This window comes from Odocoileus virginianus, chromosome 6 (genome assembly GCF_023699985.2).
Source record: "Odocoileus virginianus isolate 20LAN1187 ecotype Illinois chromosome 6, Ovbor_1.2, whole genome shotgun sequence".
Taxonomy (NCBI): Eukaryota; Metazoa; Chordata; class Mammalia; order Artiodactyla; family Cervidae; genus Odocoileus; species Odocoileus virginianus.
Genome location: NC_069679.1, coordinates 28,437,399 through 28,457,777, shown reverse-complemented (window position 1 = coordinate 28,457,777; position 20,379 = coordinate 28,437,399). Strand labels below are relative to the sequence as shown.

Genomic DNA, 20,379 nt, shown 5'->3' with positions numbered 1-20,379 from the left:
TTACCTGGCCTCGCACATTTCTTTTTAGCATGATTTTTCACAGACTTGTTTAGCTATCAAAGCTATGTATCATGAGTTTTTTTTTAAAACAAAAATGATGTGTTTGGAGGGAAAAAGTCTGCCAGCAAATACATATCCCCTTACCGCTTTTAACTCTGTAGATATGCAAGAGACATTTATGATTATCAAAGAATCATGAAATGAGTGTATATTCACATGAATAAGGATGGAAGTTTGTCTCTATTCACTCTGTAAGAAAATAAATAAGTAGGGACTCCTAACAGTTCTCAGTTGACTGTTATAATGTTTAATAACAATTTGGACCCAGAAAAGAACCTCTAAATGAATTCCTCTTGCTGCAAATTAAGCCCCCTGCTTCTCCTTCAACCCCCAGTAGAGATGAAGCATAACTGAATACAATCCTTTTTATAATTCCCTTTCAAATGCTTGAAAACAGTTATGGATCTTTTTTATCCTACTAAAAATAATCCTGATATTGACTCTTTTAGAATACTTTTTCAAAATGTGCCTTATTATATTTCACATATATTTTGACTCTCTCACTTCTCTAAAAATTTCCTAAAACCTAAAGATCAAAATTAGAGTAATTCCCTAATAAAAGTTTTAAATAATAATAAACATCATAGAATTGTTACTTCTCACTCTCTAGTATCAACTATTTCTGATAGCTTTAAAAAATCAATATTAATTATTCATTTTGAACTTATAATTCCAGTTAAGTGACTAATTTTTTCTTGTCAAGGTTTTTTGGATATTTTATATAATATAAATTAAAAATATCTCTGATACATGAAATCGTACTGCTCCCTTAAGCATTAATCTCAATTTGGTGAAACATTAATTTATCATGTGACATGTGAAATTCTCTCTCTCTCCTTCAAAGCATAAGAAAGTTAATCAAAAGAGTACCACCTATAATTTAATGGAAACAATATCAAGTCTATCATTTGTCACATTGTTAAAAACAAGATGTAAAATAACCCTTTAGAGGCACCAGGTGCGAATCACCCACTCTGGAAATGAATCAATGGGAGGACAGGGGATAAAAGGTCCTTCCCAATTCTTGGTAATCTAGGCTGATCTCCAGGCTGCTCTTTCCATGTACTGTCCCCTCCACTCTGCTACACAGCCATCGTCATGCAGAAAATATTCTGTGTATGGCCTCTTCTACATCCTTTCCCTACTGTTTCAGATACAGAAATACCCCTTCTGCTTTTTCTGCTTCTTCTTCACCTAGGCAACCTCTGGGTATAAATTAATCCTGCAACTATTTATTGTCACTCAGTAAACGTCAAGAGTATTGACAAGACAAAGCATAATACAGTAAGCCAATACTGTTGTAATTACATGCCAAGGAGTTCTCAGACTCTTCTACCCTTTCAAAAGAGGACTAAGTGCATGGCCTTGACAATCAAGATATCCAAGATGCTGATAGCATCTTGAAGCAAGACGAGAGTGGAGACACTGCCTGAGGAAGATAGGTCAGCTACTAGGGATAAGTGGGCACAAGAAGCCTGGATGAAAGTATATCAAAGTACAGGAGATAAGTGTAAAGTCTGGTGAGATGGCATCAAAGAGAAGTCCATTTAATAATTCCTTATTGTTTCCGGATTTTTTTTTTTTTTCGCCTTCCCAACTTTATTAAAGAAAAAGCAATGATGGTAAATCTCTAGAACACAGTCAATTTTCTGGGATTCTTCCCTCGAAAACATGACATTTCCACACACATGCCAAAGCTTACATGGTTCCCAATCGTAAGTAGGTGAAAAGCTGAAATCCTAAAATGTTCATCTTCCAACCTTCCCCAGTCTGTGGTCTTTCTTTGGGTCAGCAATAATCGCCTGAACAGCCACTATGGCTTCATTAATTTTTGTCTGTAGCTCTCTGAGCTCCTCTATATGCAGCAATCGCAGAATTTGAGCAGCTTCATTAAGAACTGCATCCCCCGTGTCAAAACCAAGAATATGCTTGTCTAAGGCAACCGGCAAGCCCTCTTTCGTTTGATTGCTTTAGCAACTGCATCTTGTGTCAGGCGCTCCTGGACCAAAATGCGAACTGCCTTAAGCATTACCAGGTAATCATCATGACGCTGAATCTGAAGAAGGTTAGCCAAAGCCATTACACTAGCCTTAAAATCAGGATTATTTACATCCAAATTGATCAATGGCTCTGCATTTTTAGCTGCATTGTCAGCGTTCTTTGTATTATCAGGTACCAAGTCCTTGTTGTATTTTTCAGCATTATCTCCGTACTCAAGTCTAACAGCTAAGCCAAGAAGCCAGTCGATTGCTTCCTGTCGGTCTTGAATCTTGAAAGGACAGTTAACAACTCTGAGATACTTTTCAAAGAACTTGGGCCAGTCACTGCTGTGGATGTTTCTTAAATTACCTCTGTCTTCAATTTTATAGTGTCTGATTTTCTGGTCTTCAAGCCAAACAATGAAGTTTCTAAATTCTGTTTCATCTTTGCAGTTGAAGCCGGCAGGGTTATGGTAGTCAAGGGCCGTCAACTTGCGTCGAAACATGGTCCCGGCTGCTCGCTCCGGTCCCCCGCGATGCGGCCGGGAGAGGCGAGGCTACGAGGAGCAGGCGCTGTTTCCGGATTTTTTAAAGTCTTTTTTCAATCTCTTTCCTATTATTCATGTCACATCACAGACTAATTAATATAAAAATACATGCACCTATGAAATAGAAGCTTGTCACATCTGGGGAGTTATACTTAAGATATGTAAGCTTTGATCTACCAGGGAATTATTCATTTAATAAATATTTATTTAGTCTATTTTCTGTGCTAATTTTTGTTTCCTTGTAATACCAAATATGACTATTGTGATGATTCAGTAACTTTTATCACATTAATCAGCCATATGTGATATTTCACTGGGGCTCTCTCTCTCTCTCTCTCTGTAATTTACTCATATCCATTAACAACCTTATTAAAAGCAACAGTTGTTTAAGGAAAACATTGCATGCACTTTGTAGTATGCATACTTATACCTAGAAATACATCAGACCTCTACATATTCAAGAATCTGAATTGTATACAGGATCATGAAAAACTCAACAAGGTAAGCTATTTCTATTTTTAATTCCATACAAATGAACCATATTTCTAATTGCTTGGACTAGTGCCTCTGGATTTCTTATTTTTCAAATGTTACCATGTATTTTACCACTCATTACCCACTAGAGAATATCCTGTCACTTTAGTATATTACTGAAATCTTTCCCCGGTTTCAAACAAGTGTGCTAAAAAAGATTAAGACATTCTTGTAAGAGATCTGCAGTTTTCATTTATCTCCCTTCAAATAATTTGTCTGTGTTCACCTTTTAAATCATGTCAAAAATTAGATCAAATAATAGCAGACAGAGTATATCAAGTAGGCTTCCCTCTCTCCCCCCTCACACTACTGCTTGATTCAGTGTAGACTCTTCTACAAATAAAATCCTGGAATTAGAGAGGCATCCAATTCCCAAGTCACTGTGTCATTGCCCAGAGCCACTGCTCAGACTTTAGAATGGGAAATGAACAGTACTGATTCCTGGAGTGGTGATTAATGGTGATAATAATGTCACTGGCTACCATTCACTATGCAGTGACCACCTACTGCTTCTCAGGGCTATGAAAAGTGCTAGGCAGATATACATTACCTCGTTTCATCCTTTCACAAATCCTGAAAAGCTAGCACAATATAGGAGATTAGCCACTTCCTGAATACTGATCTCAGCACCACCTGGAAACACAGGACACTGGAAAAACATCCACACTGACTTCAGGCCTAGCTTCTGGCAACATTGCATGTAGTGAATTAACAGAAGCTCTTCAAAATTTCCTTATTTAGGGAAATAACTTTCATTACCTATGTGCCTATCACTATGCTAAATATAGCACATAAAAATTTTACTGTCTTTTCAACAACCCTTTTAAGATATGAATTATTATACACACATTTTACCAATAAGGAAACCAAAGCAAAATAATAATAATAATAAAGAGAATCTAATACAGTAAGGGGCAGTGTCAGAGCCAGGATTTAAACTCCAGTCGGTCCATATTTTTCTACATCCACACTGTTATGAATAAAAGGTGTAGTGCTATAGGACAGTAGTACTCTTTTTCAGTCACAAGATGTAAAAATAAATCAATTTTTTCATTCCTTGCAAAGTTGGAAAATAGCAGATAAAGGTTGAGATGAAATGTGTATTCAAAACACTTTTTCTTTATGAGAGTATGTCAGTCAAATTAAAAACTATTCTATCTCAGCTGACTTATGTGTCAAGAATAAAAACATAAACATTCCAATGAACTGGAAAAGAGGTAAGAGCAGTATTTTAATTTATGAACACATGATTACTAACAACTGTTTAACTCAATCAAAAAAGTACTGGGAAATAGAATATGTGAAGCTTTGTTTTCCTCTTAATAAAAAATGGTCAAATAAATAGATTTAATATGAGGAAGGAGTTAATACCCTTCCCACACCCTCCCCATAGAATTATAATACTAAAATATCTGTACTCATTCTGAACCCTCTTCAAAGATAAAAAAGGCACAAAAATCTGTATAGGCAGGCCAGTACTAAGATTAAGATCAGATCACATTGCTCTGAAACATTAGAAACACTAGTCTGTAAAAATATGATATAAAATGAAGAGCATTCCTTTGAAATAATCATAAATATTATGAATCAATAGATATTAAAACATAATAATTCACATAACATTGAAATTTAGAAAAACAAGAGGCTGTTTAGTTGATCACTACATCATTTTCCCTGACTATTTGCATGGTGTTTATAACAAAGTAAGCTTCACAATGAAGTCACCACATATAAGGAACTGGTGTAGGTCTAGTCTCTTGGCCTAGGTCTCCAATGCATTTACAATCTAATCACCGAGTTCCCTACACAAGGACATTAAAACATATGATCACAAAATATTTAATTTAATCCAGATGATTAAATTAGGTTACTGTATTAGTAACAGCAGGTTACTGTATTAGTCTGTTCAAGCTGCCATAACACAATACCACAGACTGGGTGGCTTAAACAAAAGAAACTTATTTTCTTACAGTTTTTGAGGCTGCAGCTTTAGAGTGTCTTCAGAGAGGTTTCTGGCAAGACCTTCCTTCCCTGTTTATAGGTGGTTGCCTCTCTCACAGGTCTCTTTGTTTGCATAGAGACAGAGGGAGGAGGGAGGAGACAGACATGGAGGGCGAGAGAGGAAGAGAGAGAGAATAATTTTTGGTGTCTTTTTTCTTATAATCACACTAGTCCTATAGGATTAGAATCCTACCCTTATACTGTCACTTACCATTAACTACTTGCCTGAAAGCACTGTCTCCGAATACAGCCACATTGAGGAATACGGGTTTCAATGTACAAAATTGTATGCACCACCCTCTGTGATGGTTCAGACACCATGCGCGTGTATCCGTCTGAGTTATCAGCCAAGTGACTTTAAGACTTCTGTAGGTACCCACTACATATAAAGAATGAAAGAATAGATTCTGATGGTTGTATTTTACTTCATTTCTTTAAGGTATTTTTAAAATCACAATAGCCCTACTCTGAAAACAGCAATACTACATAATAAAAACTTTCTTATAAATTAAAAACAATCAAATTCATATATAGACAAAGAACCCATCAGAATTCTCACAAATACTAGTAATTGATAAACAACCCAAAGAGAAAAATAAAAATTTAACTTCATGTTGTTCAAAAAAACCTTTGAGAGAATTATTGGTGTTCAAGCTATTTGAACATCATAAATGCTTTAAGCATATCTTTGCATTTTACATGAATATTTAGAATATTCAAAACATTGTTGTGATTGGTTTTCAAAATGAAACCATGAGTTAATTAAAAATTTAATCATTGCTATTTCAAGATATAGAAAAGACTTCTCCCCTTTTAGGTAACTACTTATAATTAACATTTTTCCTGCCTTCCTTCCATGAAATGTTTTATAAGTTATCAGGACCTTTAAAAACTTAACTTCTTTTCTAATTTTATTCTGCTAAACTAATTACAAAATGAATTTTTTATTTCATAATTCTTTACCATTTGTATTCACCCTCTGGGTACTGAATTATAATTAATTCTGCTTTTCTTTCTCTAATAGATTTATGTGTATTATCATATATATTAAATTTTCCATTCTGTAACTTTTTTCATTTTATTGCTTTGCACATTAACAATGTGCACTTCATTAAAAACATGTAATCCCTTAGCTTCCATCAAGGAATAATTACAAATCTTTATAATAACATGCATGTTCTTCATATTTTATTATAAGAACACCCCATTCCACTAGAAAATTCTGGAGTTCTCCTTTTAAATTGCAATAGGAGAATAGGATACAAGGACTCCAAGTTCTTAATCCAAAACTACCTATAAGTATATCTGTCTGTGTTTTTGTCTCCCACCATTTTAAGCTAAAATGTAGAGCTGACATTCCACATCTGTAGGTTTCACATCCACAGATACAACCAACCTCAGATTTAAAATATTTTTTAAAAAATTTCCAGACAGTTCCCAAAAGCAAAACTTGAATTTGGCATCTTCCATCAACCATTCACATAACATTTGCATTGCATTAAGTATTATAAATAATCTAGAGATGATTTAAAGTATATGGTTTAATGTGTGTACATTATATGCAAATATTCAACCATTTTATATAAGGGATTTGAACATCTTCAGATTTTGCTAACTGCGGAGGTGCTAAAACAAATCCCCCTCAGATACCAAGAAACTGCTTACTCATCTATTTATATTTGTCAATATGATATTTATATTAATTTAGATAATTAACACACAAAAGGACTCAAGTTGCTTATCTGAAAGTGATGGACATCTTGTGATAAGATTAAACAATAACACTCTGCTATTTTTGACCCAATTCACTTTTTCTAGAAGAAGTTAAGTTAGAAGTCCAGACAAAAAAATACAAAGTACAAAAAACAATGTAACAGGACAGGAAACAGCGGGCCTACAAAACGGGTTCTCTTTGCAGATAAATGCTGTTATGCTCTCCTTCATCCCATGTGAATTTTGGTAACATTCTCCTAAGTTGTCAAGAACTCATACAGTCCCTTTGAGTTTTCAGGATAGAAGCAGTACCATCTAAATTTGCCAGTTTTCCTTAGTGAGGGGAAAGGGGAGGAAGAGAATCTAGGAAACAACTAAAATCACTCTGCAAAAATTCATTGAGAATTGCAGTAACAAGTAATCACTGCAATCAGGTCATAAACTGCTTAGTACCATAATCCATGAAATAAAACCATAAAACAATCCATAAAATAAGACCAGGCTAATAAATTAACTACCCAAATTAGTCCTTTTCTCCAAGTGACAACGACACTTAGAAAAAAAATTATTTTATCCAGCTTAGAGCTCTTTCTACTCTGTCTACACAAAGTAACTTCTTTACTGGAAACTAAGTCCATCTTAAAAGGTCAATTGAAGAGTAAAAACACTCAAAATGATCAACAACTGAACATTTTCCCTGAGATTTTAAAAAAAAAAAGGCTCCTAAATGGTAAATTTCCTCAAGTTTAGAACACCTTTGCTCTCAAATTTCCTCATAATCTAAAATAAGGCTTTTAAGTGGGCACTTTCAAACATCTTCTTAACATTGTTGTCAACCCGCTTAACTACCTCTCTTCATTCTTTCTCTGTCCTTATTTGTTCTACCTTGGATGTATAAAGATTCTCACTCATACTAAGTTTATTAGATTGACATGAAATTCCCTGGGTTTGTACTATCCATTTCTTTTGAGCTTCATGAAAGCTGAAATCTTGTCTATTTCTTATAATGCCATGGTCTCTAGAATTGCAGCAATAAAATATGTGAAAATGTATCGATCATTAACCTCTACAATTCCACACACAGTCCTTTCTTAAAAAGGACAAAACCCACTACAATATTGTAAAGTAATTAGCCTCCAAGTAATAAAAATAAATGAAAAAAAAAAAGGACTTATAACAGCTTAGGTGTAATTCTCTCTGGGACATCGTGCTTGAAATTTCAATGTTGTGGAGAGTTCCCCTATGAGATCCCACCACATCCTGTCTCACTCCTATGGCATTGTGTAACTGTCTTTTACTCTACTGAAACATCTTTAAGAATAGAGACTCTGTCTTAACTTTTATTTCCTCAGTACCTAGCACCTGGTGACTCAGATGGTAAAGAATCTGTTTGCATTGCCGGAGACTGGGTTCAATCCCTGGATCAGGAAGATCTCCTGGAGAAGAAAATGGCTACCCACTCCAGTATTCTTGCCTGGAGCAACTAACACTTACCTAGTACAGTACCTGGAACACAATAAAAATCCGATATTTGCCAAATCCATGGGGGTGGGGGAAGTAGTTCTTATGAAATTGTGACAATCCTCCCCCCAAAATAACATAGGCACTATGCTGCAGAAATGAGAGTCTTCCTGGAACTGGGTCTGCTCTGCCAGAGAACTCAAGGTTAGAACCTGTGAGAGAGAGAGAGAGTAATATTCCTTAAATATATTCACACCCTAATTCCCAGAAGTTTGTTTTTTTTTTTCTTTTTTTTTCTTTTTTTTATTAGTTGGAGGCTAATTACTTTACAATATTGTAGTGGTTTTTGTCATACATTGACATGAATCAGCCATGGATACACATGTATTCCCCATCCCGATCCCCCCTCCCACCTCCCTCTCCACCCGATCCCTCTGGGTCTTCCCAGTGCACTGGGCCTGAGCACTTGTCTCATGCATCCAACCTGGGCTGGTGATCTGTTTCACCATAGATAATATACATGTTTCGATGCTGTTCTCTTGAAACATCCCACCCTCGCCTTCTCCCACAGAGTCCAAGAGTCTGTTCTATACATCTGTGTCTCTTTTTCTGTTTTGCATATAGGGTTATCATTACCATCTTTCTAAATTCCATATATATGTGTTAGTATACTGTAATGGTCTTTATCTTTCTGGTTTACTTCACTCTGTATAATGGGCTCCAGTTTCATCCATCTCATTAGAACTGATTTAAATGAATTCTTTTTAATGGCTGAGTAATATTCCATGGTGTATATGTACCACAGCTTCCTTATCCATTCGTCTGCTGATGGGCAGCTAGGTTGCCTCCATATCCTGGCTATTATAAATAGTGCTGCAATAAACATTGTGGTGCACGTGTCTCTTTCAGACCTGGTTTCTCAGAAGTGGGATTGCTGGGTCATATGGCAGTTCTAGTTCCAGTTTTTTAAGAAATCTCCACACTGTTTTCCATAGCGGCTGTACTAGTTTGCATTCCCACCAACAGTGTAAGAGGGTTCCCTTTTCTCCACACCCTCTCCAGCATTTATTGCTTGTAGACTTTTGGATAGCAGCCACCCTGACAGGCGTGTAATGGTACCTCATTGTGGTTTTGATTTGCATTTCTCTGATAATGAGTGATGTTGAGCATCTTATCATGTGTTTGTTAGCCATCTGTATGTCTTCCTTGGAGAAATGTCGTTTAGTTCTTTGGCCCATTTTTTGATTGGGTCATTTATTTTTCTGGAGTTGAGCTGGAGGATTTGCTTGTATATTTTTGAGATTAATCCTTTGTTGCTTTGTTTTCTATTATTTTCTCCCAATCTGAGGGCTGTCTTTTCACCTTGCTTATAGTTTCCTTTGTTGTGCAAAAACTTTTAAGTTTCATTAGGTCCCATTTGTTTATTTTTGCTTTTGTTTCTAATATTCTGGGATGTGGGTCATAGAGGATCCTGCTGTGATACAGAAGTTTTTTAATATGTTACTTTACATGACAAATGGGACTATTTAGATATAATTAAATTTAATAACCTTGAGAACAGGATATGAACCTGGATCATCCAGGTAGACCCAATCTAACTACATAATCTAAAATGATAGAATCTTTCTTGTCACAATGAGACCCCACCACATCTCACATTCAACGGAAACTAGATCCAAAAAATGCTACACTGGTGGCTTTAGAGATGGAGGAAGGGGTTCCAAAGGAAAGAATCTGGGCAGGCTTGAGAAGCTGGAAAAGACAGGAAAATGGATTTATATGAAGCCTTAAGAAAGAAGTGTTGCCCTGCAGACAGCTACATTTTAACCCAGTGAGACAAATGCAGGATTCTCTCAGAACTGTAAGATAATACATTTGTGTTTTTAAGTGCCTCTAAATTTGAAATAATTTGTTAGAGCAGTAATAGGAAACTAATAGGAAACTCTGAGGCTGCCTTCTCAGAAACTGCATCCCGAGTTCTTCTAATGTTGCTTATAATAAATGACTTCAAAACATTTTTTAATAAAACAGCAAAAATAAGCATATTGATATAGGTACTGATTATTTTGATAAACACCTTAGTATATTAAACACATTCAAATAATGACTGAAGATTTTTCCTCAAAATAAGATATCTCTACCTATATCTGCTTATCCTACTTACTTTAGAGGAAGATTCATTTAGACTGAAAAAAAGTTCATTGTTTAAGGTTATTCAAGATTTAGTAGAATGCAAACTATATTGATCCATCGTTCTTCTTCTATAAATGACATAATTGTTTTAAGTGTGAAAGAAAGTGAAAGTGAAAGTCGTTCAGTTGTGTCCGACTCTCTGCAACACCATGGACTATACAGTCCATGGAATTCTCCAGGCCAGAATACTGGAGAGGGTAGCCTTTCCCTTCTCCAGGGGATCTTCCAAACCCAGAGATCAAACCCAGTATTTTTAGTGTGGACAATACATATTGCTAAAATGTAGAAAGAAATATATTTATAACTTCTCTATCACTATGGTTCAAATAGGAATTCCTAATTTCTCCTTATGACTCTTGCTGGATGTGTGCTGATTTAGAGACAGTGCTAATGTGGTACATAATTTCATCCTACTCTTAAAAAACTCTGTACTATTATGTCAACTTTATGTTTAGCCTATAAAAGTTATTGTTCCATTGTCCTAGTATTTCAAGTTCTCAAACAATATTCTAATATTTCGATTCATGAGAATAATGTAACACAGAAGTTTTGTGTAATAATTGCTTTCTTCTAATAACTGTCACCATAAGAATAACTTGAGCCATATATTCAAAGTTCTGTGGGAAAGTGTCATGTATTAGATAATTTTTTCCACAAAACAAATTAAAGAATCTTTCTACTGAGGAAGGAGTTGCATGGACGACACCAAACTACCTAAATACTGGCTATCATCATTAAGCAAAAGTATATCTTTAAAATATCAACTCAGTGAATTCAGAGGTTGATTTTAGTACGTCTGTCACCAATATATTACAGTCAATCAGTCTGATTTTGGTGTTGACCATCTGGTGATGTCCACGTGTAGAGTCTTCTCTTGTGTTGTTGGAAGAGGGTGTTTGCTATGACCAGTGTGTTCTCTTGGCACAACTTTATTAGCCTTTGCCATGCTTCATTCTGTACTCCAAGGCCAAATTTCCTGTTACTCCAGGTATTTCTTGACTTCCTACTTTTGCATTCTAGTCCCCTATAATGAAAAGGATATCTTTTGGGGGTGTTTGTTCTAGAAGGTCTTGTAGATCTTCATAGAACTGTCAAAGATGGAGAAGCTCTATACTGTCAGCAAAAACAAGACCAGGAGCTGACTGTGGCTCAGATCATGAACTCCTTATTGCCAAATTCAGACTTAAACTGAAGAAAGTGGGGAAAACCACTAGACCATTCAGGTGTGACCTAAATCAAATCCCTTATGACTATAGAGTGGAAATGAGAGATAGATTTAAGGGACTAGATCTGATAGACAGAGTGCCTGATGAACTATGGATGGAGGTTCATGACATTGTACAGGAGACAGGAATCAAGACCATTCTCAAGAATAAGAAGTGCAAAAAACCAAAATGGCTGTCTGAGGAGGCCTTACAAATAGCTGTGAAAAAAAGAGAAGCAAAAAGCAAAAGAGAAAAGGAAAGATATACCCATTTGAATGCAGAGTTCCAAAGAATAGCAAGGAGAGATAAAAAAGCCTTCCTCAGTGATCAAGGCAAAGAAATAGAGGAAAGCAACAGAATGGGAAAGACTAGAGATCTCTTCAGGAAAATTAGAGATACCAAGGGAACATTTCATGCAAAGATGGGCTCAATAAAAGAAATGGTATGGACCTAACAGAAGCAGAATATATTAAGAAGCGGTGGCAAGAATACATAGAACTGTACAAAATGATCTTCATGACCCAGACAATCATGATGGTGTGATCACTCACATTCACCTAGAGCCAGACATCCTGGAATGTGAAGTCAAGTGGGCCTTAGAAATCATCACTATGAACCAAGCTAGTGGAAGTGATGGAATTCCAGCTGAGCTATTTCAAACCCTAAAAGATGATGCTGTGAAAGTGCTGCACTCAATATGTCAGCAAATTTGGAAAACTCAGCAGTGGCCAAAGGACTGGAAAAGATCGGTTTTCATTCCAGTCCCTAAGAAAGGCAATCCCAAAGAATGCTCAAACTACCACACAATTGCACTCATCTCACACGCTAGTAAAGTAATGCTCAAAATTCTCCAAGCCAGGCTTCAGCAATATGTGAATTGTGAACTTTCAGATGTTCAAGCTTGTTTTAGAAAAGTCAGAGGAACCAGAGGTCAAATTGCCAACATCTGCTGGATCATTGAAAAAGCAAGAGAGTTCCAAAAAAACATCTATTTCTGCTTTTTAACTATGCCAAAGCCTTTGACTGTGTGTATCATAGCCCAACTGTGGAAAATTCTGAAGGAGATGGGAACACCAGACCACCTGACCTACCTCTTGAGAAATTTTCATACAGGTCAGGAAGCAAGAGTTAGAACTGGACATGGAACAACTGACTGGTTACAAATAGGGAAAGGAGTACGTCAAGGCTGTATATTGTCACCCTGCTTATTTAACTTATATGCAGAGTACATCATGAGAAATGCTGGGCTGGATGAAGCACAAGCTGGAATCAGGATTGCTGGGAGAAATATCAATAACTTCAGATATGCAGATGACACCAGCCTTATGGCAGAAAGTGAAAAAGAACTAAAGAGCCTCTTGATGAAAGTGAAAGAGAAGAGTGAAAAAGCTGGCTTAAAGCTCAACATTCAGAAAACTAAGATCATGGCATCTGGTCCCATCACTTCACGGGAAATAGATGGGGAAACAGTGGACTGTAGCTGACTTTATTTTTGGGGGCTCCAAAATCACTGCAGATGGTGACTGCAGCCATGAAATTAAAAGACGCTTACTCCTTGGAAGGAAAGTTATGACCAACCTAGATAGCATATTAAAAAGCAGAGACATTACTTTGCCAACAAAGGTCCATCTGGTCAAGGCTATGGTTTTTCCAGTGGTCATGTATGGATGTGAGAGTTGGACTGTGAAGAAAGCTGAGCACCGAAAAATTGATGCTTTTGAACTATGGTGTTGGAGACGACTCTTTAGAGTCCCTTGGACTGCAAGGAGATCCAACCAGTCCATCCTGAAGGAGATAAGTCCTGACTGTTCATTGGAAGGACTGATGCTGAAGCTGGAACCCCAATACTTTGGGCACCTCATGTGAATAGTTGACTCATTTGAAAAGACCCTGATGCTGGGAGGGATTGGGAGCAGGAGGAGAAGGGGACAACAGAGGATGAGATGGCTGGATGGCATCACTGACTCGATGCGCATGAGTTTGAGTAAACTCCAGGAGTTTGTGATGGACAGGGAGGCCTGGCGTGCTGCAATTCATGGGGTCACAAAGAGTCGAGCATGACTGAGTGACTGAACTGAACTGAAGTTCCCAAAACATGATTATTCAGAGATGTTTGGGGGGAGAAACTCCTTATCGCACTCCACTTGAAATGTCATGAGCCACAAGGTACCACAGAAAGTGAGGATGAGATAAAGGAAGTCTAAGGTCAAAATTCTAGAACTCTGCCTTCCCCCACACAGACCACCAACTACCCTAAAGACCAGCTCCACTTCAGAAATGGACAGATTGGATCATTTATCTTCTGAGCTGGATAAATTGAGCTGAGAGGATAAACCTGGGACCTCAAGAACATTAGGTTTGGTAGAGGGGTTTAGACTTAAGATGGGAAATATGGCATTAAAGAGTAAGCTGCGTCCTGAATGCTGGGCCCTTAGCCCCTTCCCCTTGTCCAACCACAGGAAGGCTGATGTACAGAATCAGCAGGAAATATTCTCCCAAACATTGATACTGAAGTTTGCTAAAGTAAACATGTCAGATGTAATCACCCTACAGTTAAACTCATCAAAAGAAACTGCTTTCCAACACAGAGCTCCAAACCAATATTTCAGTGACTTTTAAAGATGAACAAAGAGTGAACGTCATCAGATTCTTGTTAAAATATTCAAGAACAAAAAGCAGAGACCAAAAACAAATAATTTTTAGTAGTGGCTAACTACAAAGATGTCCAGGTTCAATCCCTGGGTCAGGAAGATTCCCTGGGAAAGGAAATGGCTACCCATCCCTGTTTTCTTGCCTAGAGAATCCCATGGACAGAGGAGCCTGGTGGGCTGCAGTCCACGGGGTAGCAAAGAGTCAGACATGACTGAGCGCACATAAAGTGCACCTGCAAAGAAGCAAAGAGGGGATAAAAGATACTTTATCTTTCAATATGCAATTGGGCATTCTTTGGACATAATTTCAGTAAGCATACATTCTTTTAGTTTAAAATTTAAGGTGTATATAATTGTTTAAGAGAAATATGCTTTGCTTCCTTGTCTGGGTGACTATCCAGTCCATGGGGTCACAAAGAGTTGGACACAACTGAGCAACTAACACTTTCACTTTTACTGGGTGACCACATGGCAGAGGGCAGCAAGTCAAGCTTCAGAAAAGAAGTTCTATTTCTCTAGGGCCAGACACCATGAACTCTCTAATATCTGTCAGAATTTAAGACTTTGCAGATATCCACTGATTCCAAAACCGCCACCATTCAGTCCCTTGGCTATTTCACAACACACCAATTAGTGCATCATATTTTCTTTCTTTGTGCAGCAGATGGTGTCAGAGACAGTTTGCAAGACTTTCACCTTCCAAAAAGATTTGATTCAGCTTGATTGGTTTCATGAATTGGTTATCAAGGGACAAAATGAAGACAATAAGGATATTATGACTAGACTTTCCAGTTGGTGAACATACAGTAATCAAATTATTCCAACCAATCGTATAATATTTTCCTACATGCTCATAGAATGTTCCACAGTAAAATAGTCAAATTAACCAGCCCTGTGGGAACAGGCAGTCCAGACTCAATTTATTATGACTCTGAGTTGATTTTTACTAACTAACAACACTGGCATTATAAAAGAAATTATGAAATAGTGGAATATCATACTTGATTTGATTCAATAAGCCTTTTAAAATAATGCACAATTAGAAAGTTAAATTGTGCTTGTATCAGTTAAAAATAAGCATTTAAACTTCCTAATTTATATATTCAGAATATTACCAATTTGACTTTTAGATTCTTGCATTAGAGTACTCGAATTGGTGTAATAAACAAATTGAACAATGTATAACAGCTCAGGCACAAAGCAAATTCTTCTCTTTCTCTAAATCTAAAGTGGGCAGATTAGCAGCTCTCTCCCATGTGGCAACTCAAGGATCGAGGACTCTTCCTTCTTGTGGCTACACAATCTGCAGTGTGAGACTTTCAGAGTCACAGGACTTATTTTCCATGTGTTATGGAAGCAGAAAAGCCCTACCATGCCATGCAGCATCTATAAAATGTGTCTAAACTGGGATTCTTTAGGAAGGAGAAGGGCTACTAGTCAGACTTGAAAACAATAAGTGTAACCCATAAATATCCTAAACACACTAAGATGATGATATGGACCAGGCCTGGGCACTAGTGTTCACATACCAATTTACCACATGACCGCTCCCAAGTGCAAGGTAGAGACTGAGAAATATTGATTCAGCATGTCCCCTGAAGAGAAGGGTGAAATTTTCTTCAAAGCTAGTTAGGCAGTCTTGTCGCAATGAAAAGGAAAAAAGAGGAGTTTTCTTTTCTTTCTTGAGAACAAAGAAGATAGAACAATGAGCAGGCCTCATCACTCCTACTTTTTATTTAACTGTTCCTAATCTGTTGTCTGCTCAGATGGTAAAGAATCTCCCTGCAATGCAGGAGACTCAGGTTCTATCCTTGAACTGGGAAGATCCCCTGGAGAGGGGAATGGCAACCCACTCCAGTATTATTGCCACTCCAGAATTTCATAGACAGAGGAGCCTGGCGGGCTACAGTCTATGGAGTTGCAGAGTCAGACACAACTGAGCAACTGACTAACACAATCTGTTGTCCATAACTAAGTTTGCTTTTCACCCGCTAACTCTGCAAGAGCTCATTTTGCACCTATTATCCTTTGACTCTATGCTAATCACATCTTGTATCTGGTGCTCACCTTTACAACACTCTCTTAGCAGACCACCCCTTGTAGTTTTTCTCCTTTTGCATTATAGGAAGAAGGCACAGTGCAACACAAAAAAGACAATGGAAGCAACTACCAGGCTACAGGACTGCCAGACTCAGTTACTGGGCTACCTGATGCCAACCTATGACTGTTCTTGAAACAATGCAAGAAGAAGAATACAAGATCCTTACACCTTTATTCCTTATCACCGACCCCTGACTGCTAGCCCTCGTCTATATAATCCCCCAGATTCCTCATGGAAGGAGGCACAGTTCTTCAGGCAGGGGCCTGTTGAGTGTTATCCCCTTTGCCAGCTGAGGATTAAAGCCACCTTTCTATCTCCTCCATGCTCTGTCTCCGTATTCTTTATTCGGCTTCAGTGAACACAGAAAGCCAAGATTTTGGTGGCAACAGCCTGTTTTTGCTATTTTTTGTTTGCCACACTTAAGTTCCATAGTAAATTCTACCAAAAAAGATTCACTTATTAATAATATTGATACAAATTCCACATTCTCATGGAGCTTCTTTCTAGTGTGGAAAATAGTGATAAACAAATAAATCAACATACAAAGAGTACAGTGTGGGGTAGTTACATATTCCATGTCATAAAAATTAAGACAGGAAGAGGACAAAAAGTAAGTAGGGTACTTTATAGAGAGGCGAGTCGGGGAAAGCCTGACTGTGAAATGGAGCAGACACATGAATGAAGTATAAGAGAGAGACGTTTGAGTATTTGGAGGAAGAGCTTTCCAAGAAGAAAGAATGAAAATAATATATTTTTTAAAAGTGTCAAACCACTCAGTCAATAATAGTTTTCCCTTGTGTTTTAGAAAATTCTCACAGTGAATCACAACTATCACTGACTGCTAAACCATATTTTCAGAAAATCCTTAAAATAAATGAATACTTCATTTTGCAGCCTCTCAGAAATTATGACTGAAGATTTTCATACAATTAATTTTTCCCCTTTAAGTGAAAAATTATTTTATTTTAAACCCTTATAATAGAAGTTTATTACAATAGAGAACACTTTTACTCTGTATTTCTAAAAGCAGTAACTGATGACTTTTTATGCTTTCTTTTTTACTTTCAGTTGTAAGTAACAGAAATTCAAATCAAATTATATCACACAAATGAGGGAGTTATATTGGCTTCCTAAGCTATATATAATTTGATTCAGGAACTTCTATCGTTAGGACTTTTTTTCATTCCCCATTTAGTTTCTCTCTGTATTGACCTCATTTTCTCTTACTTTAGGTGACTTTCTCCAAATTTGTGTAGGGAGCATGACATGGCTTACATTTTCAATTATTATTCAGCCTCTAGAATATTAAATTATCCTACTATACCAATCCTAAAGGAACTAGAAGACTTCTCACTACCTTGTACATAACACAAGGACATGTTCTGATTGGCCTTAATTCACAAGCCCACCCTTTGTACTAATTCCTGTAGCCAGATGACAGTTCCATCATTTGAAGTGACTAAGAGCTAACTTTCCAAAGGAAGGGAAACGCTGTTAATGAAAGGGGGAATGTCTTTCTGGACGGACCAAACAACAGATGCCCTCTCCAGCCATCATTGCAAATGTTGATCATTATAGGAAAGATTTGTTAGCTTTCCCACCAAGAAGTAATCATCATCTAATTTCATGGAAGCAACCTAGACAGTGACAAAACTACATGGTGTATTAAAAAGCAAAGACAACACTTTGCCAACAAAGGTTCATATAGTCAGGGCTATGGTCTTTTCACTAGTCATGTACGGATGTGAGAGTTGGACCATAAAGAAGGCTGAGTGCCAAAAAATTGATGCTTTTGAATGGTGGTGCTGGAGAAGACTCTTGAGAGTCCCTTGGACAGCAAAATCAAAACAGTCAATCCTAAAGGAAATCAAACCTGAAAACTCATTGGAAGGACTGAGGCTGAAGCTAAAGCTCCAATACTTTGGCTACCTGATACAAAGAGTCAACTCATTGGAAAAGACCCTGATGCTGGGAAAGACTGAAGGCAGAAGAAGAGGGTGACAGAGAATAAGATGGTTGGATGGCATCACTGATTCAATGAAAATAAACTTGGGCAAACTCAAGGAGATGGTGAGGAACAGGAAGGCCTGGTATGTCATAGTTCATGGGGTCACAAAGAGTCAGATACAACTTGGTGACTGAACACTTGCATGAGAAAAGTACCAAGTATTAAGTATGATGTACTATGTAGAACAAACATCAGGATCAGGTGGACTAGGGCATGCCCTCTGGTTCCACAGTTTACAAACTACGTGACTTTGAGTATGTTGGTAAAATTATTTAGCCTTAGTTTTTCCATTTATTAAATTCTGATAACAACAGTTCCTAGCCCATGGTTGTAGGTACAAATTAAGGGAATATTTAGTTAGAGTTCAATAAATGGCTGCTATTATTTTCATTTCATATATTTTTCAATGAATTCTCACAATAGTTTTATGAAAGAATCTGTTGAAAGCCACATAGCTAGTAGGTGACAAATCTGGAATTAGACTCAAATCCTATGTCTTCAGCATTTCAAAGCCCATCTTCTTTCCACCCTACTCTGTTGCCTTAATTATTATATATGTGCGTGGGTGCTCAGTCGCTCATTCGTGTCTGACTCTTTGTGACCCCACCAGACTCCTCTGTCCATGGGATTTCCGAGGCAAGAATACTGGAGTGGGTAGCCATTCCCTTCTCCGGGGGATCTTCCTGACCCAGGGGTCGAACCCCGTCTCTGTGACTCCTGTACTGGCAGGCAATTCTTTAGTACAGAGGGTTATTGTTCTCTAAATTAAATGACATCTCCTTTGTCCTCTTTACATTGGATTTTCACGCCTGCAGTGCAGTCATCTGTCAGTTCCTATACTGTCTCTATGAGCTGTGAGCACAGAGAGAATGAAATAGTTAATCAGAGACAGTCAGTTCACTGAAGACAAATGACACTAGAAATTCCACAGTCAGAAACTCATTCTACTAGCTTAAGTTTTTTATCTCTGCAAACATTATATTCTCTTAAGACAGCTATACCTATGGAAAGTCAGAGTTTAGAGACCTGAAGCCCAGTTTTAGTATCTGAGTTTTGCTTTCATTATTCATAAAGTTGAGATGCTGTCTTCTTTACAGAGGAGTGGAGTGGAGTGGAGTTGCTCAGTCATGTCCGACTCTTTGTGATCCAGTGAACTGTAGCCTACCAGGCTCCTCCATCCATGGGATTTTCCAGGCAAGAGTACAGGAGTGGGTTGCCATTTCCTTCTCCAGGGGATCTTCCCAACCCAGGGATCGAACCCAGGTCTCCTGCATTGCGGGCAGACGCTTTACCATCTGAGCCACAATCCAAAGTATATGAAAGTGTTTTGCAAGATATAAAATGATATTCATAATATTAAGAATAAAGCATTTTTAACAGTTCTTTAAATCTTAGTACAAACAGGTTTTACATACTACAGTAAGAGTAGCCTATGAAAGAAGAAAGAGTCTGGGCCCTAAACAGTTAAGGCAATAAAAAGGAAAGTCAGCTCTCCAGTAAAGCAAGTGTAAGTAAAGGGAAGTCTGAAGATACCACAAGATAAGTAACCCTTCACAATTCTGCCCATGGCCCTGGCAGTGCTTACTTTGCTATATATAAAACATAAATACTCAATTACACAAGGTTAAGAGGGAAAGGTTCTCTCCAGCACTCACACAAATTTAACTAAATGAGAGTTAATTTTTTTAAATGTGCAAATTCAGAAACAATTTATAGTATATATTAAAACATCCATTTCAATGGGTGAACTTTGTACATCTGCAAATGAAAAAATTAACACCAATAAATTACTTTGGATACAGTATTGTCACTTGTGTGCTCTATTAATTTACTGCACTAATTATCTTACTGTCTCACACCAAATCAGCATGCCCTCTCTGGCATGAATTCATATTACCATGGACTAAATATGATATGCCTTTACT

At 37.3% G+C, this 20,379-nt stretch overlaps 1 pseudogene; it reads right to left on the bottom strand.

Annotated features, from left to right (window-relative positions):
- Positions 1 to 1,632: 1,632 nt before the first annotated feature.
- LOC110146564 (RNA transcription, translation and transport factor protein pseudogene) lies at positions 1,633 to 2,606 on the bottom strand (annotated as a pseudogene).
- Between the last annotated feature and the right edge of the window lie 17,773 nt (positions 2,607 to 20,379).